The 24,305-nt window shown below is 41.2% G+C and overlaps 1 protein-coding gene and 1 non-coding gene across 13 annotated transcripts in view; one reads left to right on the top strand and one right to left on the bottom strand.

Moving 5' to 3' along the window:
* Positions 1-1,625: 1,625 nt before the first annotated feature.
* Positions 1,626-1,728, bottom strand: LOC118535851 (U6 spliceosomal RNA). Its single transcript, XR_004917378.1, has one exon. It is a non-coding gene; the product is annotated as a U6 spliceosomal RNA (small nuclear RNA).
* A 1,865-nt stretch (positions 1,729-3,593) lies between these two features.
* ERC1 (ELKS/RAB6-interacting/CAST family member 1) overlaps positions 3,594-24,305 on the top strand; it is a 550,857-nt gene continuing 530,145 nt past the window's right edge. For 5 of the 12 annotated variants that reach the window (XM_078075441.1, XM_078075448.1, XM_078075445.1 and 2 more), the window contains exon 1: positions 3,595-3,857. The gene's annotated coding sequence lies outside the window, so the exon portion shown is untranslated. Of the gene's footprint in view, positions 3,858-24,305 lie in introns of all 12 variants that reach the window. The other 7 variants (XM_078075446.1, XM_078075444.1, XM_078075453.1 and 4 more) reach the window with 3 other exon arrangements.

Below are 24,305 nucleotides of genomic sequence, written 5' to 3'. Positions count from 1 at the left end.
TTAAAGTTTATTTATTTATGTAATCTCTACACCCAACATGGGGCTCAAACTCATGATTGGGAGATCAAGAGTCGTGCGCTCTTCTGACTGAGCTAGCTAGGTGCCCCATATTTCTTCTATTTGTAAATTTCATTCACTTTATCTTTTAACACTTACAGTGAATTTATAATTTTGGCAATTTCTTTTTTTTTTTTTTTTTAAGATTTTATTTATTTATTTGAGAGAGAGAGAGCGTGCACAAGCTGGAGGTGGGGAGAGGCAGAGGGAGAAACAGACTCCCCCCTGAGCAGGGAGCCCAACGCGGGCCTCCATCCCAAGACCCTGGGATCTTGACCTGAGCCAAAGGCAGACGCTTAACTGACTGAAACACCCAGGCACCCCTAATTCTGGCAATTTCTTATTTATGATTTCAAGACTTACTTTTTATTCTTGGATTGTTACTTCATCTGAGTATACTGAGTATATTATTCTTATTTCATAGTTGTACTAAAAGTCCAAGAGCATACTAACTATTATTTTTTAAGTTCTGTGAAGTTTCATTATTTCCTCTATGGTCACATTTTGTTTATCTTTCTCCCCTCCCCCTAAACTGGAGACTTCTTTTAAAAATCTATTAATCTAATCCTTGGTTGTCTGTTCATGTTTAAGATGAAGTAATTGGAATGCTGATTAGGAATCTTGTGATCTTGGGAGGGTCTTGCCAACTTGCACAACTTCACTCAAGGGTGAGTGGGTAGAAAACCAGCTCCTGTGCCAGAATGAAGACTGCTTCACTCTTAGTTATTAAATGCTCAAATAGGGGGTGCCTGGGTGGCTCAGTTGGTCAAGCATCTGCCTTTGGCTCACGTCATGATCCCAGGGTCCTGGGATCAAGTCCCGCATTGGGCTCCCTGCTCAGTGGGGAGCCGGCTTCTCCCTCTGCCTGCAGCTCCCCTAGCTTGTGTTCCCTCTCTCTGTCAAATAAATAAATAAAATCTTTAAAAAAAAATAAATGCTCAAATAGCTGCCCAACTCCTCCCCAGAGATTATGAGAACTCTTGATTTTTAGCCTGGGATAAATGCCTACTGACTGTATTCGAGATAAGGAAGGGTTCTTCTGTTCTATATGGAGATCTTTATTTCACCTTCCTATTGGCTGCAGCCTCCTTCTGCACCTACTCCACATTATGGTTCCTTTCATTTTGTTTAGTCAGACTGCACTCACTTCTTGTGTAAATTAAAAAAATATATATGTTTTGGTGGTCTTCTTCCTATTTTCTATTATGTATGGGTTTTGTATCATTTTAAAAATTCCTTTATTAGCATTTTAATTGGGGTCTCAGGAAGAAGAGGTAATGAATGCATGTGCTTAGCCAGCTTTTTAAAAATTTATTTTTAATTTATTTTTATTATTTTTTAAAAGATTTTATTTATTTGAGAGAGAGAGAGCATGCGCAAGAGCCGGGGGAGGGAGAAGCAGACTTCCTGCTGAGCAGGGAGCCTGATATGGGCTCGATCCCAGGACTGTGGGATCATGACCTGAGCTGAAGGCAGATGCTTAACCATCTGAGCCACCCAGGTGCCCCCCAGCTTTTTTTTTTTTTTTGTAATTGAAATATGGTTGACAACCAATGTTACATTAGTTTAAAATTATGGAATGCTTCATTAATTTGTGTGTCATCCTTGCACAGGAGCTATGCTGATCTTCTGTCATTCCAATTTTAGTGTATGTGCTGCCCAAGGGTGCACTCAGCTGGCTTTAATAAAAAAATACTAAACATAAATTAAAAAAACAAACAAAAACATCTGGGGCAGAGTAGGAAATAAGAAAAAACGACCAGTGGAAGGGCAAAAAACCAAAAAACAACCCTCCCCCAAAGCACACACAAAAAACCAAACTACCACAATTCTCAGTCTGTGATATTGATAGTACCCTGTGTATGTATAACTTAGTGCTTAACATAGCAACTCTCCAGATCCACACATTTTAGCGACATCGCGGATCTCAGACATGGAGTTCACACCCCATTTTACAGTTAAGAAAAGTAAAACCCAGAAATAAAGTGATTTCCCCAAGGTCATTCAAGTAGAGAGTGGCAGAATGGAAACTAGGATATGACTCCCACTTTTTTTTTTTACCTCCCCACACTGCTGGGGAGTAACAGGATGAGCAGATCAGCAGTTAGATGAAAAAGATCTTGAAAAACAGTCGAAGAAGGATGGCTTTTTTTGGGGTAAAAAGCCAGATGTATAAAAAAATGAAGTATTTTAGGATGCTTATTTGGCAGCTCTACAGTCTTTGGCAGCACAGTCTAACAATTGGTAGGCATATGTTGAATGTACTGAAGGGGGCGACTGTACAGCAGGACCGGGAACTGCAATAATCCAAGTGCGTGGTGATCTGGGAGGGAACAGAGTCTGGGCAGGATGTAACAGTAGAATTTGGTGAATGAATGAATGAATGAATGTGAATACTGAGGAGAGACGGGAAAATGTTAGTGGGATTATGAAGGAGTGTAAATTGGTTAATTGTAGTGGAGAATAGGTAGGGGTAAAATGATGACTCGACCCCTTTTAAGGGCATTTTAAATGACTCGATCCAACCTAAAAGACTGGTGCAAATATAATTCACATCACTCCTACTTTCTTGGTTAGGGATAGTTTACCTACATTTGTAAATTAATGGATGCAGCTGCCCTCTTTGCATGACTCCGACGAAAGAAAAACCGAATGCCATTCAGTACAAGAAAATTGGATTTCCTGAAATAAGGTACCATTTGCCTAGTAGACTAGACTAGCTGTTCTGAGGACCAAGTAAGACAACGTAGCACCGCATTTGGCACATCGCAGGAGCTGACTGTGCACCTTAAATTCCGCCCACGCTCTCCTCTCCCGCCGAGCTCCTACAGAAAAACCACGTACACTGGCGTGGGTCTTCTGCGACGCCTAAGTTCTTTCCCTAAGGTCGAGTGGACAGCCCCGCAGCCACATTCGCAAAAGCTAAGGGTGGGGGAAAAATCCAATTTCCCTCGGACAAAGGGTTCCCACTGCGGCCTTGGGAGCGCAGCCCAGAATGTATGACGATTCTAGACCTACTCTCAACAGCGGTGGCGGTCCTGGGGCTTGTGTAACGGGTCCCGCCAAGGAGGGGGTGGGGCTACTCTAAGGTTTGGGAAAGCGACGATTCCGCTCTTCGGGCCTGGCCGGTCCACTTCCTACGGCAAGCAGAAGGAGACAAACGCCGCCTTGCCTCGCTCCCACCTACCGCCTCTTCCCGGAGCGGACTCTGGCTCTCCCTTCCCGTGGCCGCAGGGGCTGCGCGTGGGGGTTGTGGATGCCCCGCGCCCGTTGCTGTGCTTGGGCGCGCAATCGCCGCCGGAACCTTGAGTCACCCCACTCCCAGCCCCTGACCCGCCTTCCTTTGGAAGGCGCCGGAGGCCTGCAGGCTGCCAAGTCGCATTCTCAGGAGGGTGCGGGAAGGCTAGGTGGCCCGGCCGGGAGGAGGCGGAGCTCGCGGTGTCTCGCGGCCCCGGCGGGGGCGGGGCTAGGTGTCTCGCGCAGGGGGCGGGGCGCGGTGACGTCGGCGGGCGCTGGGGCAGTACTGTGGCTGTGGTGGTGGTGGTGGCGGCGGCGGCGGCGGTAGTGGCGGCGGCGGCGGCGGTGGCGGCGTCCGGGCGGCAGCAGCAGCAACAGCAACAGCAGCAGCCCTGAGGAGGGTGAGACGGCCGCCGTGGCGGCAGCTCGGAAGTCGGGCGGGACCGAGAGCTTTCCGTCTGCCGCTGGCGCTGAGGCTTTTTTTGCCTTTTCTTAGCTTGCTTCTTCCTCACGGCCCTGGCTAGGGCTGGGCAGCGCGCCCCCGGGGAGGGGCGGAGCTGTAGGTGAGGCTTCAGGACCCCCCCTCCCCCTCCTCTCCCTACCGGGGGGATGGGAAAGTCCGGGGAGGGGCGGACCCCACCCCACCCCAGCCCCCCGCGGGCTCCACCCCACCGAGCTCCAGGATTGGGCGCGAGCTGAGGCGATAGATGTGGGGAGCCCGAGGTGGGAGATGGGAGATAGGGGTTCTGGGCGCTTGGTGAGCGGAGGGTTTGAGGCGTGATGTTGCCGGCGAGGTAGTGGCGAGATGGAGAAATTGGGGAGCTATGAGGAGGTTGGGGTGCGGTCAGGGTGGATCTGTGTGTTTAGGCGACCGATGTAAAATGTTGAAAGAGATGATTTTTTTTTCTTCTGTGAAATGGTAAGATAGATGAAGGGTGTATTTCAAAAGGAAGATGAGCTGTGGATGTTGCCTTTGAGGCAGTTGGAGAAGCTATTGAACTAGGTCTCACATTTCTACTTTGGGGTTTGGTTATTATTATTTTTCCTCCTCGCGGGGTGAGTCGGGAGGAAGAAAATCCCTCTGCTTTTGGCGCAGGTGGGTACATTGTGAGGGTGGCTGGGTTTAAAGTTTTACACCCTTCAAGAAGAGTGAGATCTTGGATTAAGACAACTTCATTTTGGCAGCAGCATAAGGGAATAGGTCCTATTACACCTAGTTCCCTAAAGGTGTTATCTTCCAGTCTTTTTTCTGTGCCTAAAAGATCTAATTTATACCATCTCACTTATAAGCTTTATCCTGTCCTCTCTAGAGAAGGCCTGAAAATCAAGTGGTTGCTTTGGAAGAAACGTTTCTGAGTAATAGTTGCAGGTGGTTGTGGTTGACTGCTTTGGATGGATAATTTGAACAGTTCTGTTGGAGCTAATTATATGAAAAATGCTTAAATGTTTTAAAGCACAGCTGTCTTTTACAGCTCGTTTTTCAACAGACCTTGACATTTAGACATTTTGTGTTCAACACAGTTATTGGGGATTATTTTTATTTCTCATTTGCAGATGTTATTAGACACTTTAAAAATGAAGTGGAATAATTTTTTTTTCGGTAGGTCCCTCAATTTCTGAGAAATGTTCTTGGAGTCAAGTGCTTTTAAAATGCTCTTTAATAACATTTTGGGGGCATGTATCTCACTTCATAGGGAGATAATGTTACTAAGAGTAAACAGTGTTCAGTGTTCTTCACATCAGTGTTTCACAACTTTATACATTAAATCAATCTCTTCTCGATTCCTGCTTCCTATTAGATTACTGTCAGTATTCACTGACCTTACCTATCAGTTAGTGTCATTTAAGCTGTTTCTTGCTCAGAAAACAGGTCCTGTGATGGACATGTATTATGTAATGGATGGAAGTAGGCATGACTCTCAATAATTCATTTGTGGAGGAAGAAAAACCGTCATGAAATGGAATTTCAGCAGTGACTTTCCCAAGGCTTACTCAATTTATTTGGGAACATAGCCAGAGAAGTGCTTTCCTGTAACCCAAGAGAGAATTATACAGATGTGAGTGTCAGTAGTTGCAGATCATTGCCTTTTTTAACATGCCTAATTAATGAGAAGACTATTATCTTCTAGAAAATACTTATGGGCAACAGATGATACAATAGCTATAGAGAAAGGGTGTGTCCAATTTGTAATTCTAAAAGATTCAATTAAATGTATTCAAACAGATCAAATTAGAAGTTGGTAAATGAATACTTTTGATTTGGATTAGTTACTTAGAAGGAAAAATTAAAATTCATATATCTAGTTTTGGCTTTTAAATTATACTTTGATTTAATTGGGTATGAATGAGGACAAATGTGAACTAAGGTATCAGGTGAAACTTTGTATGTATATTGCTAAAATTATATTTGCATGGCTGACAGTGGCATTCTTTGTGGGAATGAAATCGTGGGATTGGGGGGAAAGTATAAGGTAGAAGTGGTCTGTTTCTCTTTAGAATTTCTTATGCCTAAAAAAAAAATACTACATTTTATTTTTCCAAGAAATGTCACTTGCTAGTCATTACTGTGTTCTTGTTGAATTTACTGAGCTCTCTCCTCCCACCCCCACCCATTAGTAAAGTCAGGTAAGTATGTCAGTCTGTTAATTCAACATTAGTACTGGAAGCAAGATAAAAGTGAAGGTTCTTACAGCAACAACTGCTCTTCTTCTGCTCTAAGTTTGTGCTTTTGGAAGTAGTAGAAGAGGTGTTAAATGTGCATTTTATACATACCATATCAAAACATCAATGGAAGAAGACCAGGGAATGTAATATTTTGGTTAACTGAATAATGAGTACATTCATTATCAATTTTCAGACAAATATAATGTAATGAAGTAAACAGCATACAAGTTATATAAAATATTTATTTCTATAGCTCTTCAACATCTGAGCCTTGGGGGCACTGATTCATTCAATGGTTATTTATTGAGTATGGTTCTGGGTATTTTTTTAGTGATTGGGGATACAGTAGTGAACAAAACTGACAAAAATCCCTGCCTTCATGGAACTTACCTTCCAGATACTTTTTGGGGAGATGAAGAGAAACGTGGCAAAGGAAATTAATAAAAGGTCATTGGGTTAGGAAAACCAGGAGAGTGTGCTGTACTAGCAGTGAAGGAAAGGAAGTTTAAGGAGGAGGGAATGATCAAGTGTGTCATTGTTTAAAGATATGTCAGAGTGTTGGGTAAGGGAGAATTTGCACGATTATAATGTCTAATAAGAGAAATATGAGTAATTGCTTTTCAGTGTGGGATGAAATAGATGTAAGAATTTGTCAGTTTTTTACTTCCCTGGATTGATTTTTAAAAAACATATATTTCGGGGCGCCTGGGTGGCTCAGTTGGTTAAGCGACTGCCTTCGGCTCAGGTCATGATCCTGGAGTCCCAGGATCGAGTCCCGCATCGGGCAGGGAGTCTACTTCTCCCTCTGACCCTCCCCCCTCTCATGTGCTCGCTCTCTCTCTCTCTCTCTCATTCTCTCTCTCAAATAAATAAATGAAATCTTAAAAAAAAACCAAACAAACCTATATTTCAGAGGCGCCTGGGTGGCTCAGTTGGTTAAGCGACTGCCTTTGGCTCAGGTCATGATCCCAGGGTCCTGGGATCGAGCCCCGCATCGGGCTACCTGCTCCGCGGGAAGCCTGCTTCTCCCTCTCCCACTCCCCCTGCTTGTGTTACCTCTCTCGCTGTCTCTCTCTGTCAATTAAATAAATACAATTAAAAAAACAAACAAACAAAAACATATATTTCAGTTTTTATCCTTTTCAGAACAAAATAGGCAATCTGTGAGTGTATACTATACTAAGGACAGATATGACATTTTTCTTATTTTGTTATTTTTTAATATACTAATAACTATTATACTCATTTAAAAAATAGGTAATACACATACCAAATCAGAAGGTATGCAAGAGTACATGGGGAAAAAAAAAAAGAGTACATAGGGAAAAGTAAGTCTTCTGTCCCATCACGTTGTTCCTGAAGGCAGTCACTGTTTCCAAGTTCTTGTTTTTCCTAACCAGTGAAATTTTGTGCAATAATATGGTTTAGCTATTTTAAAATTGCATAAATATAACCTATTTTATCTTCTAGGTTTTTTTTTTTTTTTTTTGCAGGCTTAGTATTTGTTTTAATAATTTAAGTCTAGCTCCCTGCAGGCCTTTTGTTTTTATTTTATAACAGCTTTATCAAGAGATAATTCATATACCAGACTCATTTGAAGTGTATAATTCAATTTTTTTGGTGTGTGTAACTATCACCACAATCAATTTTAGAACATTTTCTTCACCCTCAAGAGAAGCCCTAAATCCATTAGCAGTTACTTTTCTGATCTTTAGTTTTTAAGTTAGGTATTCTTTTGTATATTATGTGGGAAAAAATGTTGTGAAATACTTGCTTACCAACTAAAATGCAATTAAGCCATTTAGTGTAAAAACACAGGTTTGTGTAAAAGTCAACTTAGATAACATTTTATTTGGTTGAGTAATGCTTGTGAAATGATTTGATTACTTAAGTATCTTTTCATTATTCCTACATTTATCATATATTTATTGAGTACCTTTTGTGTTCTAAGTCCTGGGCTGGGCCAGGTGGAATCCAGGATTAATAATGAACAGGGTCCCTTATTCTTAAGGAGTTTTATTCTAATGAGAGAAGAGAAAGAATTAATAGGGGTTTGTGGGCTGCTGTGCTTCAGCTCATAGGATGGATTCCTAAACTGGACTGTTGGAAAATCTGAGATGAGATCTTAAGGATAAGTAGGAATTGGCTAAATGAAAAGGATGCAAGTAGAGGGAACAGGGTTTGCAGAGCCCAAAGGCCAGAAAGCTGTAGGGCAAATTGAGTGATCTGAAAATACTTTGGTCTGCTGGAATGTTGAGTGCTAGTGTGAGGTGTTGGTATCACCCCTTCTTTATGTTAAATAATGTGTTGTCTTAAAAAGGCAAAATCATGGGGCACCCTGGTGGCTCAATCCTTAAGCGTCTGCCTTTGGCTCAGGTCATGATCCCAGGGTCCTGGGATCGAGCCTCACGTCGGGCTCCTTGCTCAGCCGGGAGCCTGCTTCTCCTTCTCCCACTCCCCACTGCTGGTGTTCCCTCTCTCACTGTCTCTCTCTCTGTCAAATAAATAAAATCTTAAAAAAAAAGAAGGCAAAATCATTACATTTTTAATTTGCTTAAACTCTATGGATTGCTATCACTTTGTAGCTGTGTAACTTTGGGTGAATTACTTTACTGTCTAAAACTCAGTTAATTTTCTCATCCATAAAAGGGGAAAAATTGTCCTACTTCATGTGATTGTTGTGAAGAATAAATGAAATGATACTCATAAAGCTTTTAATAAAGTGCTTGGACTATAGTAAGTACTCAATAAAAATCAACACCCTGATGGTGATGATAGGGTGTGGTGGTGGTAATGATGCCTGATTTGTGGAATTCCTTTAGGATATCGTGGAACCCCAGGGAGTCCTCAGGAGACTGGAAAATGATACCTGTCTTTTTAACATTTTTCCTGGGAGGAATGAAGTGAATACTAAAAACTTTAGGCCGGCACTGTCCAATAGAATTTTCTGTGATGATAGAAATGTTTCATATACCATTCGATACAGTAGCTACTAGTCCCATGTGCTTACTGAACACTTCAGATGTGGCTAGTATAATTGTTGAGAAATAAATAAAATTGTTAATTTTGTTAAAATTAATTTAAATTGCCACTGTAACTAGTGATTAGTGTATTGGGCAGTATGTTTATAGATTGATGAATCTGATACTAAACTCTGGCAGTATTTTAGCATACATTATTTAAAAGGTAGTTTTAGAGGGTGCCTGGGGGGCTCAGTTGGTTAAGCATCCAACTCATGATTTCAGCTCAGGTCATGATCTTGGGGTCATGGGATGGAGCCCTACATTGGGCTCTGAGCTCAGCTGAGTCTGCTTGAGATTCCCCACCCTTCTGCACTCTCTCTCAAATAAATAAAATCTTAAAAAAAAATAAAAAGTTTTAGAAGCCTTGTTAAGGGATACAGTGATCACTGGGATATAGCATGGATTCATGAGGTCACTTCAGATAATAATTTCAGTTTCCTAGAGTTGACATGGTTCCTGAGCTGATAAGGAAATGTAGTAGTTGTAATGTATCTAGACTTCACCTGGATCTTTTCATGCTGTCTTTGTGGAAAATATGAGATATTTTACGAGAACAGGGACTGTCATTTGTTCTCTACTGAGCAAATAGTAGATATTTGCTAAATATTTGATGAATGAATGGATGATAAGACAATTAAGTGAATTCCCAACTGGCTGTGAATGGATATACCCAGAGAATAGAGTTGCTTACTGAGGATGATGGGTTTGAGGAACTGGTATTAGATGACTCATCCATGTGTGTATTGAAATAACCCAGGAGCGGTGGTATAAAAGACAGTGGCAGTGTGAACTAGTTGCCAGCATCTCCTCACTGAGTGTGGAGGATGTCCAGGTGGTCATTAGCTGATAGTGAAAAGGCAGAGGTAGAAGACTGTGTTGCTGAAAAGCATGAGAATCAGGGTAACAAAGATTTTACATGGGGGTTCAGGATTTTACATGGTCTGGAGGTGGCATGGGAAGAAAGAAGGGTACCAGTCTCATTTCCCAACATTGGGTGTGGAGTGTGAGAGACTTAATAGCCTCCACTTGAAAGGGCTGCTTGGGAAGAGGGTCCTGGAAAAATCAGTTTTCAGTTAAGGCAGAGAGGCAGTGAAAACTTTCAGAAGAGTTTCTTCATAATGGAACAGAGTTCCTTGAGAGTATTTTTCCACCCTGCTGGCTTCTTATCATCACTTAGACTTTATTTATTATTTATTTATTCATTTATTTATTATTTTTTTTAAAGATTTTATTTATGTGACAGAGACACAGTGAGAGAGGGAACACAAGCCGGGGGAGTGGGAGAGGGAGAAGCAGGTTTCCTGCCGAGCAGGGAGCCCGATGCGGGGCTGGATCCCAGAACCCTGGGATCATGACCTGAGCTGAAGGCAGACGCTTAACGACTGAGTCACCCAGGAGCCCCTATCTATCTATCTATCTATCTGTCTGTCTATTTATTTATTTATAATAGGCTTTACTACTGATTGAGCTAGCCAGGACTCCTCATCACTTAAACTTTATTTATTTTTAAAACATATGTCTGTAATCTCTGCACCCAACATGAGGCTTGAACTCAAGACCTGGAGATCAAGAGTAGCATGTTCTTTAGGCTGAGCCAGCCAGGTGCCCATCATTTAAGCTTTAAAATGTCTCTCTCATCTTAACAAAAAACTCTTCTCCCAACTTCATACTTTCTCTAAGTTGCTGTCTGCTTTACAGCCACACTTTTTGAAAGATTTGTCTACATTTGTCGTATGTCTCCATTTCTTTGCCTGTGATTCTGTTCTCAACCTATTGTTTCTGTCTTCACAATTTCATTAAAACTGTTTTGCTGGGTTACTAATGTATTTAAAGCCAATGGCTATTTTTCTATCCTCTTATTTAACCTTTTAGCTGTACTAGTTGTCTATTGCTACGCAACAAATTACCCCCCAACTTAACTGAAAACAACAAACATTTGTTTCACAGTTTCTGTGGGTCAGGCATCTGGGTGTGGTATGTCTGATTCAGGGTCACTCATAAGGCTGCAATCAAATGTTGACTAAGACTGCAGTCATCGAAAGCTCCACTGGGGGAGGGTCTGTTTCCAAGCTCAAGCATGTGGCTGTTGGCCGGCCTGAGGTCCTTGTTGGTTGTTTGCTGGAGAAATCAGTCTCCTTGCCATTTGTATCTCTGCATACGAGTACTTGCAACATGGCACCTTGCTTCTAGATTGAGAGCTCTGTGGAGGAGGAGCGGAGATATTAGCCAGTTTTTTGTAACCTATTCTTGGTAGTGCCATTCTCTCACTTGCTCTGTTCTTTTCTTTAGAATGGAATCTCTAAGGTCCAACACATGCAAGGGGGTGGGGGTTCCACAAAAGCATAAATACTAGGAGGCAGAGATCATTCAGAGCCATTGTCACGATTGCCTACCACAGCAACATTTGATCCAGCTGATTTCTCCTTCCTTTGTAAAGCTCATTTCTTTCACTGTATTAGATCATGCTTCTGTATTTCTTCCTGGTTTTTGGGCTTTCTGTCACCTTTGTTGAATCCTCTAGCCATTCATTAAATATGTGAATTTCTTTTTTTTTTTTTAAAGATTTTATTTATTTATTTGACAGAGAGATAGCGAGAACAGGAACACAAGCAGGGGGAGTGGGAGAGGGAGAAGCAGGCTTCCTGCCGAACAGGGAGCCCGATGTGGGACTCGATCCCAGGACCCTGGGATCATGACCTGAGCCGAAGGCAGACGCTTAACGACTGAGCCACCCAGGCGCCCTAAATATGTGAATTTCTATGAGTGATCCATCTCCTGTTTCATTTTTTCATCTACGTGCTGAGTATTCATTTTTCTGACTTCAGCTTTTACCTCGTTGCTGAGTGTAAGGACCATTGTTACTCAGTATTTCCATTTGGATGCCCCTTAAACTCAGCATATCCAAAACTAAATGTATTATTCCTGCTCTTCTCTGGTGTTCCTTAATTAATTAAATGACACTTCCAGTTGCTCAAGCCAGAGATATGTGTAGTATTCTTGATTTCTCTCATTCCTCCACCTTCCATTTTATTGTTCCTATTGATTTTATAAAAGTCATTGCTGTTCAGTGATGGTGTAAATGTTTTTATGAGGTAGTGCATCCCCTGTCAGATTCCAAGCATTGAATGAATGTTTGCTAGGTGATTTTTAAGTTTTTTTCCCATTCTCAGTTACCGTGTTGGTAACTAGTGAAGGTTTTTGATTGGGAGACACATGATCGAGCTGTGCTTTGTAGATGTAGCAACTCTTGAATTCATTTAAAAAAACAAACAAACAATTTTTTAGGGCAGTTTTAGGTGCACAGCAAAATTGAGTGGAAGGTACAGAGATTTCCCATAGATCCCCACTCCTGCCCCACACATGCAGAGCTTTCTCCATTATCATCTCCCACCAGAGCGGTACATTTATTACAGTTGATCCTTGATCAGCACATCATTATCACCCAAAGTCCATATGAACTCTTATTTTTAGTGGTTGACCAAGAATGAAACTAAACTCTGTATTCCTTTTAATTTTCTTTATTATGGTGTGCTGTGTGATGAATAGACAACGGTTTTCATCACACAGTCCTTTGTATGTATTTATTATTTACATTTTCCCTTATTTTATTGTTTTACTTTTTTGTTTGGAAGACCTTTGTATGGAAATTAGGTAACTGGAAAAAAATTGTCTGAACTTCAGTTAAACATCTCTGAAATTGTGAAAATATTTCAAGAAATAAGTTTGGACCTTAAACATAATTTTATTATAGAAGTATAGTTTATTAAATGAAGGAATTAATTTCTCCTTGAAGCTCTTCTTGAATGTAACACACATAAAGGAAAGTACACAAAAAAATGTATAGCTTAACTTATGAAACAAACACTTGTATAACCATCATCTAGGTTATACATTCCAGAAACTTTCTTTGCCTCTTCCCAGTCAGATAAAAGTTACTGTTGTCTTGACTTTTATGGGAATCATTTTTTGCTTTTCTTTATGTAAACCTATATTTAGTTTTGTCTGTTTTTCAATTTTGTATTCATGGGATCATATTGTATATATTTTATGCTTGGTTGCTTTCACTCAACATTTTGTGAGATTTAGATTTGTGTATAGCTGTACTTTGTTAATTTTCATTGATAAATAGTCGTCGATTGTATAAATACACCACAGTTTAGGGGCGCCTGGGTGGCTCAGTCGTTAAGCGTCTGCCTTCGGCTCAGGTCATGATCCCAGGGTCCTGGGATCGAGCCCCACATCGGGCTCCCTGCTCGGCGGGAAGCCTGCTTCTCCCTCTCCCACTTCCCCTGCTTGTGTTCTCTCTCTTGCTGTGCTTCTCTCTGTCAAATAAATAAATAAAATCTTTAAAAAAAAAATACACCACAATTTATCCATATATCAATGATGGATATTTAGGTTGTTTCCAATTTTGGGTCATTATGAATATGCCACCATGGCCATTCTTGTACAGGTCTTATGGTGCATGTATTTCTGATGACTGTAAGAGCCTGGAGTGGAAAGTTCTGGGTCATAGAGTATGCGTAAGTGGAATTTTAGTAGATAATTGCCAAACAATATTCCTGTGTAGTTCTACAAACTTACATGCCCCAAAGCAATATTTGAGAGTTCCTTTTGTTCTATATCTTTGCCAGTACTTGGTATAGTGAGTGTTACTGATTTCAGCTATCTGGTAGATTTATGGTGATATCTCATGGTTTAATTTGCATTTTACTGATTACTACTGAAGTTGAATAACTTTATGTCTTTTGGTCATTTGAAAACTGTGAAGTGCTTATTCAAATATTTTACTCAATTTTCTGTTTGTCTTTTCTGTTCTAATTAATTTATAGGGGTTATATATTTTGGGTATGAGCCCTTTGTTGGTTATTTATGTTGCAGATATTCCACTCTAATCTGTTGCTTGGTATTTTGCTCTCAATGGTGTCTTTTGAAGAACAAGATTCTTTTTTTTTTTTTTTTTTTAAGATTTTATTTATTTGAGAGAGTGAGGGAGAGAGAGCACAAGCTGGGGGGAGGGGTAGAGGGAGAGGGAGAAACAGACTCCCCACTGAGCAGGGAGCCTGACATGGGACTCAATCCCAGGACCCCGGGATCACGACCTGAGCCGAAGGCAGATGCTTAATTGACTGAACCACCGAGGCGTCCCTTGAAGAACAAGATTCTTAATTTTAGTGTAGTCCAATTAATATTTTCCTTTATGGTTGGTGCTTTTTATGTCTACATTAGGAATCATTCCCTACCCTAAGGTCATGAAGTTATTCTCTTCTACTATTTTCTTTTTTTTTAAAGATTTTATTTATTTATTTGAGAGAGAGAGCATGAGAGGGGGGAGGGTCAGAGGGAGAAGCAGACTCCCTGCCGAGCAGGGAGCCCGATGCGGGACTCGATCCCGGGTCTCCAGGATCATGACCTGAGCCGAAGGCAGTCACTTAACCAACTGAGCCACCCAGGCACCCTCTCTTCTACTATTTTCTGGAAGTGTCCTTGTTATACCTTTCTTATATAGCACTATGGTCTGCCTATAATTGATTTTTTGTGTGTATGCTGTGAGGTAGGAGTTGTGGTTTATTTTTTTCCTGTATGGTTAGCTAATTTTCTCAGCACCATTTATTGACAATTCTTTCCTTTTCAAAATTGCTTTGTAGGGGCACCTGGGTTGCTCAGTCAGTTAAGCATCTGACTGTTGGACTGTTGGTTTCGGGTTAGGTCATGATCTCAGGGTCCTGGGATCGAGCTCTGCTCAGCGTGGAGTCTGCTTGGGCTTCTTACCCCTCCCCCTACTACTCCCCCCACAACTTGTGTGCTCTTGTTATCTCTCTTGCTCTCTCTCTCAAATAAATAAATAAAATTAAAACCAAACCAAAACAAAAAAACTGCTCTGTAATAAATTAATTCTCTCTATTCTGTTCCATAGGTTTTTCTATCTTGGTCCAGTGCCAGACTGTTTTAGTTACTGTAGCTTTATAGTAAGTCTTAATATCTGGTAGAGGAAGTGCTCCCACCCTGTTCTGTTTTTCAAGAATGTCGTCTTCTTCCTTTTTTTTCCCCAAGTAAACTCTAGGCCAAATGAGGGCCTTGAACTCATGACCCCGAGATCAAGAATTGCATGTCAGGCACCCCCAAGAATGTCTTCTTCACATTGAATGTTAGTGACTAGCATGGTCAGTAATCAAGACAGTGTGGTATCAGCATAGGGATAGCCATATGCAACAGTGGAACAGAAGAGAGAGTCCAGAAATGAACCCACACATTTATGATTAATTGATTTTCAATAAAGGTACCAAGGTAATTCAGTGGAGGAAAGGATAATTTTTTTTTTTTTTTTTTGAGGATTTGATTTATTTATTTGACAGAGAGAGACATAGCGAGAAAGGGAACACAAGCAGGGGGAGTGGGAGAGGGAGAAGCAAGCTCTCTGCTGAGCAGAGAGCCTGATGCGGGGCTCGATCCCAGGACCCTAGGATCATGACCTGAGCCGAAGGCAGACCCTTAACGACTGAGCCAACCAGGTGCCCCAAGGATAATCTTTTTAACAGAAAGTACTACAACAATTGAATTTCAACATGCCAAAAAAAAATGAAACTCAAACCTTACCTCATAGGAGAAAATCTTTGAGACCTTGGGTTAGGAGAGGATTTCTCAGATCCAACACCAAAAGCATGACTCAGAAAAATATCGATAAATTGGCCTTTATCAAAATTAAAGTTTTGCTTTTCAAAAGAACCCACTAAGAAAATAAAAAAGACAAACGTTGGAATGGGAGAAAATATTTGCAAATACTAGGGGCGCCTGGGTGGCTCAGTCGGTTGGGCGGCTGCCTTCGGCTCAGGTCATGATCCCAGGGTCCTGGGATCGAGCCCCGCATCGGGCTCCCTGCTCCGCAGGAAGCCTGCTTCTTCCTCTCCCACTCCACTTGCTTGTGTTCCCTCTCTCGCTGCATCTCTCTCTGTCAAATAAATAAAATCTTTAAAAAAAAAAAAAAAAATATTTGCAAATACTATATCTGATAAAGGACTTGCATCCAGAATATCTAAAGAACTCTTATAACTAAATAATAAGACAAACAACTCTCCCCAAAATGGGCAAAAGATTTGTATAGACACTTCATCCATGAAAATCTACTGATGGTAAGCACTTGGAAAAGATACTGATTATCATTAGTCATTAGGGAAATGCAAATTAAAATTACAATGTGTTACTACTGCATACCCACTAGAATGCCTAAAATAAAAAAACTGAAGTACCAAGTGGTAGCAGGGATGTAGAGAAACTGGGATTTTTGTGCGTTGTTGGTGGGAATGTTAAATGTCACAGGTATTTTGGAAAATAGTTTGGTAGGTTCTTAAGTTGAACACACATTTACTGTGTATCTTCAACCATCAACTCTTAGGTATCTACCCAAGGGAAATGAAAACATATATTCACACAAACACTTGTGTGCACATATTCATAACAGCCTTATTCATAGTAAAAACTGGAAGCAATCCACATGTTCATCAGCTGGTAAGTTGATAAAATACGGTATATTCATATAATGGAATACTACTGAGCAGTAAAAAGAAACAAACTACTAATTTAACAAAATAAATGAACCTCAAAAAATGTTTTGCTGAGTGAAAAAACTGCCAGTTTATAATTTTATTTACATGCAATTTCTAGAAAAGCCTGTATTGCTGAGGCCAGGGGTGAGAGTGAAGATTTAGCTACAAGTGTGTGTAAGGGAACTTACTGAGGTGATGAAAATGTAAAACTGGATTGTGGTGATGGTTGCACAACTGCATAAATTTACTAAAACTCATCAAACTAGATACTTAAAATGGATGAGTGTTATGGTATGTAAGTTTTGACTTAATAAAGCTGTTTTTTAAAAAAATGTTTTGGTTATTCTTGGTCTATTATATTTCCATATAAATTTTAGAGTCAGTTTGTCAAGTTAAAAAGAAATGTTGGTGAAAAAGAAAGAAAGGGAAAGAAACATTGGTATCCTGATTGAAATTACATTGCATTTATAGATTAATTTGGGTAGAATTACTTCCTCATAATGTGGAGTCTTTGAATCACTGAATATGGTATTTTTATTTTTTGTTTTTCACATCTCGGTAATGTTTTATAGTTTTCTGTGCAGTATTCTTACACATCTTTTGTAGATTAACCTTAGGTTTATGATGGTATTATAAATGGGATTTTATTTTATTTTTTAAAAAATTTATTTGAGAGAAAGAGAGAGAGAGCGCGTGTGCATGCGGGGGGAGGGGCAGAGGGAGAGGGACAAGCAGACTCGCAGTTGAGCAAAGAGCCCAACTCGAGGCTCAATCCCAGGACCCCAGGATCAAGACCTGAGCCAAAGGCAGATGCTTAACCAACTGAGCCACCCAGGCGCCCCTATAAATGGGATTTTTAAAAAAGATTTTATTTATTTATTTGACAGAGAGTGCACAAGTAGGGGGAATGGCAGGCAGAGGGAGAGGGTGAAATGGGCCCCCCACAGAGCAGGGAGCCCAATGTGGGGCTCAATTCCAGGACCCTGGGATCATGACCTGAGCTGGAGGCAGAGGCTTAACTAACTGAGCCACCCAGGCTTTTTTAAATGGGATTTTATTTATTTATTTATTTTTAATCTTTTTTTTTTTTTTTTTTAAGATTTTATTTATTTGACAGCGAGAGAGGGAACACAAGCAGGGGGAGTGGGAGAGGGAGAAACAGGCTTCCCGCTGAGCAGGGAGCCTGATGTGGGGCTCGATCCCAGGACCCTGGGATCATGACCTGAGCTGGAGGCAGAGGCTTAACTAACTGAGCCACCCAGGCTTTTTTAAATGGGATTTTATTTATTTATTTATTTTTAATCTTTTTTTTTTTTTTTTAAGATTTTATTTATTTGACAGCGAGAGAAGGAACACAAGCAGGGGGAGTGGGAGAGGGAGAAACAGGCTTCCCGCTGAGCAGGGAGCCCGATGCGGGGCTCGATCCCAGGACCCTGGGATCATGACCTGAGCTGAAGGCAGACGCATAATGACTGAGCCACCCAGGTGCCCCTAAATGGGATTTTTTTTTTTTTTTAATTTTTTTCTTTCTTTTTTTTTTTTTTTTAAAGATTTTATTTATTTATTTGACAGAGAGAGACATAGCGAGAGCAGGAACACAAGCAGGGGGAGTGGGAGAGAGAGAAGCAGGCCTCCCGCAGAGCAGGGAGCCCGATGTGGGACTCGATCCCAGGACCCTGGGATCATGACCTGAGCCGAAGGCAGACGCTTAACGACTGAGCCACCCAGGCGCCCCCTAAATGGGATTTTAAAATAAATTTTATTTTCTGTTTGTTGTTGACATATGGAATAAAGTTGAATTTGAGTATTGGCTCTATTTTGCCAGGTTTTGACCAAATCTGATGAATTCTAATAATTTTATCTGTAGATTTTCTTGGGTTTTCCACTTATATAATTATGTCATTTGTGAAAAATTACTGTTTTGTGTCTTTCCTTGCAATTCTTATACCTTTTTCTTGTCTTACTTTTGGCTAGGATCTGTGGCATGCTGTTGAGTGGAGCGGTGATAGAAGAGATCCTTGTTATTTTCCCATCTCAAAGGGAAATTGTTTAATTTTTCAGTATTAAGTATGATATTGTCAAGCATATACACATAAGGCAAGACAAGGCCTGACTGATTTGACTGGTATAGTTACAGTGAACCCTTTAGACTTAAGCAGTTTATCACTTACATGGGCAGCGGAAAGGTGAGTAAGCCAAAGGTGCCAGCTCCCTGTGACCCTTGTTCCACACATCAAAAAAGTCAACACCAGAACAAAAGCCTTGCCAGTGACTACAGTGGGGCACTCTATTGATGGAAGAGGCCATTCAAATTTGCCACACAGCAGTTTTGTGGTCTATAGCTCTTCTGAGATGGGCAGGCTGAAAGTCATGTGCCTCATCAGAATCCAGACAGTGATGAGAAACTGTCTCATGTCATTCTCCAAGGGAGATAGAAAAGCGGTGGGAGATGACCTAGTAGCAGCTCCTTATGGGCCTCCCATCGTTTCCTGTTCTGGGGGGATTACAAGGCATTCTGCCAAGACTCAAGGAACCTGCAAGTTGCCAAATATGGAACAGCAGAGCTGTTCCTCTACAGATACTTGTTACTTGCTTTTGCACATGTTCTTTAGTAGATTAAGAAAGTTTCCTTCTATTCCTAATGTAAGATTTTTTTTTTTTAAAGATTTTATTTATTTATTTGACAGAGAGAGACACAGCGAGAGAAGGAACACAAGCAGGGGGAGTGGGAGAGGGAGAAGCAGGCTTCCTGCTGAGCAGGGAGCCCGATGTGGGACTTGATCCCAGGACCCTGGGATCATGACTTGAGCCCAAGGCAGACGCTTAATGACTGAGCCACCCAGGTGCCCCTTAATGTAAGATTTTTGATCATTAATAAATGCTAAAAATCTGCCTGATGCATTTTCATATCTATTGAGACAATCAGAATTTTTTTTTAACCTGTTAATGTGGCTCATTACATGGATTTTTTTAAAAAAGATTTTATTATTTGACAGAGACACAGCGAGAGAGGGAACACAAGCGGGGGTGTGGGAGAGGGAGAAGCAGGCTTCCCGCTGAGCAGGGAGCCCGAGGTGGGCTGATCCCAGGGTCCTGGGATCACGACCCCAGCCGAAGGCAGACGCTTAACGACTGAGCCACCCAGGCGCCCCCTATTACATGGATTTTTGAAATAGAATATCTACTGGGTAAAGAGTTTTTCTTTTTTTGTTTTTTTAAGATTTTATTTATTTATTTGACAGAGAGAGCAAGAGAGCACAAACTGGGGAACAGTAGGAGGGTGAGGGAGAAGCAGGCTCCCCGCCAAGCAGGGAGCCCGATGTGGGGCTCGATCCCAGGACCCTGGGATCATGACCTGAGCTGAAGGCAGACGCTTAACCATCTGAGCCACCCAGGCGCCCTGGGTAAAGAGTTTCTTAACATTTGTTACCCTTTATAAAGCTTTCACTTATTTAGGAAAAAAAAAAAAAACCTATTGACAGAGACTTTTTTTTCTCGGACTGCTTGCCTTTTTTCTCCCTTGAGTATATGTATAGTTTTGTCCTTGTACATATAGAATTTACTGTTGCTGACCTTTTCAAGGAAGAGACTGATTTGAACTTAAAATTGGTCGCTAAGTTATTAGAGATTTGATAGACTCATAGAATTCTTATGAAACAAGAAGTAGCTATGTTTTACATCTTTCTGAGTACATCCCTTCAGGTCTTTTAGGATACATCCCTACAGATGCCACACAGGTGACCTTTCTACCTTCATGGCAGTATTGACTTCATTTTCATTAGTGGTAGATAATTTTGAGTATTTCAAATAGTTTTTCATTCCTTTTCTAAACTGCTCTATTAAATTTAGGCTGAACCTTTGCTTGATGTTTTTCTCCCTTGAATAAGTAGAAAGTTATTAAGTAGAAAGAATGATTGAAAGTAGAGTTATTGACCATTTCACTTGATTTGTTCTGGTGACTTTTCTAATGGTCTGCTGGTAGTTAATTTTATAGTATTGCCAAGTTTCTGAACCCATTTTGAAATAATTTTGTTATGCTTAAGGCATATTATTTTTTAAATTTTAATAGAGCAGCAGTTTTTATCTGTTTCCCTGGTTAATAACAACAAGTTAACTGAAAACAGACTTTTAAATGGGGAGAACAAACTGCTAGTTGCTAGAGGGGAGGTGGGTGGAGGGATGGGTGAAATAGATAATGGGGATTAAGAAGTAAAAACTTCTAGTTATAAGATAAATACCTCATGGAGATGAAAAGTACAGGGAAGGGAACAGAGGCAATAATATTGTAGTAATGTTTGGTGCCAGATGGTGACTGTATTTATCGCAGTGAGCACTTGAGTAAAGTATAGAATTGTTGAATCAATATGTTGTACATCTGAAACTAATACAACACTGAGGTTAATTATACTTCAATTAAAAAAATAAGTTAGTGGAAAATGGATATAAATTCTTTAGGTTTATATTCACAAATGTAGGTAAGTACATAAATACTTATTTCTACATAGCAAGTATATATGTAGTTTTTAAAAGTATCAAGATTTTCTTGAAAAATTCAAAAGTGGGTTGATTCTTATCAAATTCATGTTAAAATTCTTTTGAATAGTATAACAAAAATACCAAATTTTTATTTTCATAGTTCAAGAGTAGTACATATCTATTCCCTTTTTTTTTTTTTTCCCTGTGTCTTCCCTCATTCAGAAAAGCTTTATGGAAAATCTAGTATACTTTGTTCGTGTACTATGACTGTGTATTGTGTCTGTCTTAGCAATATAATGTTTGAAACATTGTCTCTGCCCTCAGGGTGCTAGTGCCTGGGAAGGAAGACAAGTAGGCAGTGTTAGTGGACTGTGATAAGCGTTAATGATATGGACAAGAGCTGGAGTGGAAGGGAGTGGTGAAAGATGAGGCTGGAGATTGGGTTTGGATCATGAAGGGCTTTGTAAATCATGTTAGAGTCTGGAATTTTACCTTGGGGCAGTGGCAAGACTTTGGAGACGAATAAAGGAAATGTTGATATTTACATTTTATAATGAGTAGATAGGAGGAAGCGAAGTGAGGAGGCCAACTAGAAGGCTGTGGCCTTAATCCATCAAAGCCTGAAAACCAAGGTAGTAGAAGTGGGAATAGGGATGCAAACAGAATTGAAAGCTTTAAAGAACGCAGGACTGGAGGCTGCTGGGAAGATGGTGGAGTAGGACGACCCTGGGCTCACCTCTTGCTGCGTGGCCGCCTAGAGAACACCCACATCAATAACCCAGAAAGCAGCCCGAAAACTGGCAGAACAGACTCTCTGCAGCCCCGGCATAGACAAGAGGCCACAGCGAAGAAGGTCCACCCCCTCTGATCGCTCTTGGCAGGAGTCCATCCGAAGCGGTGCCACAAGCCTGGCAGTGCGTACGCAGCCCAAACAAGGGCCAGCACCACTCCAAAGTGAGTCCTGCCCCAGGGAGAGGGGAAGATAACCACACACCAGTCTGACTGTGACCCCAGCAGTGGGCTGGGGGCAGGCAGCTGGTCTGACTGCAGGCCCCACCCACCAACAAAAGCTTCTCGGGATAACACAGGGAAAGTGCCTGCAGTTTGGTGCTACTGCATCTCTGGCAAATACCTGGTCTGACTCAACTCAAGCCCAAGGCAGCTCCGGGCCAGCCCACTTACACCACGGGCACCAGACTCTGCCCACAATAGGCAGAGAGCCATCGCAGGCTGGACTGAAGGCAAACACATCCCAGCCACAACGGTAGGACACCCCTGGAGCAACACACATAGGAGACACCCCCTGAAGCACCACTTTCTGGTGAAAAGGAGACATCGCGCTGCAGGACCTCTTCTTCATAAAGCCACTACTTTCAAATGCGGGAGACATAGCTGACTTTCCTAACACAGAGAAACAGACACAGCAATAGACAGAATGAGGAGACAGAGGAATATGTCTCAAATGAAAGAACAGAACAAAATCAGAGCAGGAGACCTAAGTGAAACAGATATAAGTAATATGTCTGATAGTGAATTTAAAGTAATGCTCATAAAGATACTCACTAGAATTGAGGAGGGAGTGCAGAACCTCCATGAGACCCTCCACCAAGAGATAGGAGACATAAAAAAGAACCAATTAGAGTTATTGGACTCACTAAATGGAAATAAAAATAGACCACCTGGAATAAATAGCAAACAAGAAAAAGTAGAAGAACGGATCAGCCACCTGGAGGACAGAGTTATGGAAAGTAATCAAGCTGAGCAGATGAGAGGGGGAAAAATACGCAAAATGAGAATAGACCCAGGGAACTCAGTGACATTGCCAAGCATAACAGTTGCATGACAGGGATCCCAGAAGGAGAAGAGTGAGAAAAGGGGGCAGAAGATTTGTGGAAGAAATAATAGCTGAAAACTTCCTGAATCTGGGGAAGGAAAGAGAAATCCAGATCCAGGAGGCACAGAGAGCCCCCAACACAACCAATCCAAAGAGGTCTGCACCAAGACACAAAGTAAATAAGATTACAAAAAGTAGTGAGAAAGAGAGAATTTTAAAAGCAACAAGAGAAAGGAAAGCAGTGACATACAAGGGAAACCCCATACGGCTATCATTGGGTTTTTCGGCAGAAACTCTGCAGGCCAGAAGGGAGCGGCATGATCAATTCCAACTGCTAAAAGGAAAAAATCTACAGCCAAGAATACTCTATCTAGCAAGGCTTTCATTTAGAATAGAAGGAGAGATCGAGTTTCCCAGAAAAACAAAAGTTAAAAGCAGAACCAGCCACGTCCCTGTCACACACGATGCCATCAGCCTGTGGGTCCCAAATTCACAGTCCAGCCACCCTCCTGCCCAAGTCAGCATGCACGGCCTGCCACCTGCTCAATGCCAAGTCAACACACCTTCACCTCAGATTGCCAAGGGCTCAAACTGGCACTCTTCCCCTCCAATTCCAGCCCCTGTGCTCAAGTTTGTGCACAAAAGTGGGCATATTTATAACAGCAGAATGAAGCAACCCAAACAGTGACCCTATTTCTGTGGAATATAGAATGGATAAAAGGAGTGTGCTAGGCTGAGAACATCAACAAGCACATCAAAGAATAATACATACAGCATGATTCTGGTTAGTAAAAAAAAACCTGGGAAGAATAAAACAAGATGAAATCAGAGAGGGAGACAAACCATAAGAGACTCTTGAGCATAGGAAAGAAACTGAGGATTGCTGGAGGGGAGGAGGGGGAATGGGGTAACTGGGTGATGGGCATGAAGGAGGGCACGTGATGGAATGAGCACTGGGTGTTGTATGCAACTGATGAATCACTTCTCTACCTCTGAAACTAATAATACACTATATGTTAATTAATTGAATTTAAATAAAAGAAAGGAACCGCTCCGCCCCAAAAAATAACACAGGACTGGGTAATTCAGAATCAGTATGTGTGTGTGTGTGTGTGTTTACATGTGCTTTTGTGGGGGAAAGGACAGTTGAGGGGAGGGAGGAGACTAAGGTGACTTACAGACTTTCAGTTGGAGCAGGTAGAACAGTCCTGTCTGATTTTGTAGCCACTACTCATATATGGCTGCTTAAATTTAAAGTAATTTAAATGAAGTAAGATTTAAAATTCAGTTCTTCAGTTGTACTAGCCATGTTTCATGTGCTTAATAGCCAAATGGGACTAGTGGCTTCTGTGTTAGAAAGTGCAGATATAGAACATTTTCATTGTGACAGAAAGTTCTGTTGTACAGCACTGGTCTGAAGTTTTTGTACCTACTACCTTTTCCCCAGAGGAAAGTCAAAATAATAGGTGG

Source organism: Halichoerus grypus, chromosome 6 (genome assembly GCF_964656455.1).
Source record: "Halichoerus grypus chromosome 6, mHalGry1.hap1.1, whole genome shotgun sequence".
Lineage (NCBI taxonomy): Eukaryota > Metazoa > Chordata > Mammalia > Carnivora > Phocidae > Halichoerus > Halichoerus grypus.
Note: the sequence above shows the minus strand (reverse complement) of the source record. Positions and strands in the feature narration are given on the sequence as shown.